This window comes from Capsella rubella, unplaced genomic scaffold (genome assembly GCF_000375325.1).
Source record: "Capsella rubella cultivar Monte Gargano unplaced genomic scaffold, Caprub1_0 scaffold_8, whole genome shotgun sequence".
Classification (NCBI taxonomy): Eukaryota; Viridiplantae; Streptophyta; class Magnoliopsida; order Brassicales; family Brassicaceae; genus Capsella; species Capsella rubella.
The window spans coordinates 272,907-273,150 of NW_006238916.1; positions in this window are offsets into that span (position 1 = coordinate 272,907).

Consider the following 244-nt stretch of genomic DNA (forward strand, 5'->3'; position numbering starts at 1 on the left):
TGATAGCTCGATTTTAGAAGCAAGAAGCCGTGTTAAGCAATCTTACGGCTGGGCTTCCATCTTAGCAGGTGTAGAGGTTATTAAAAAGGGTACTAGATTTATAGTTGGCAATGGTGAGAGTATCCGTATAAATAAAGATAATATAACATTAGATCACCTCCCAAAACCAGTGTTTAGTATTAATCCAGATTCGAGGCTTTACTTGAAAGACTTGATTTCGGTTCATGGGGATTATCGGTACTGG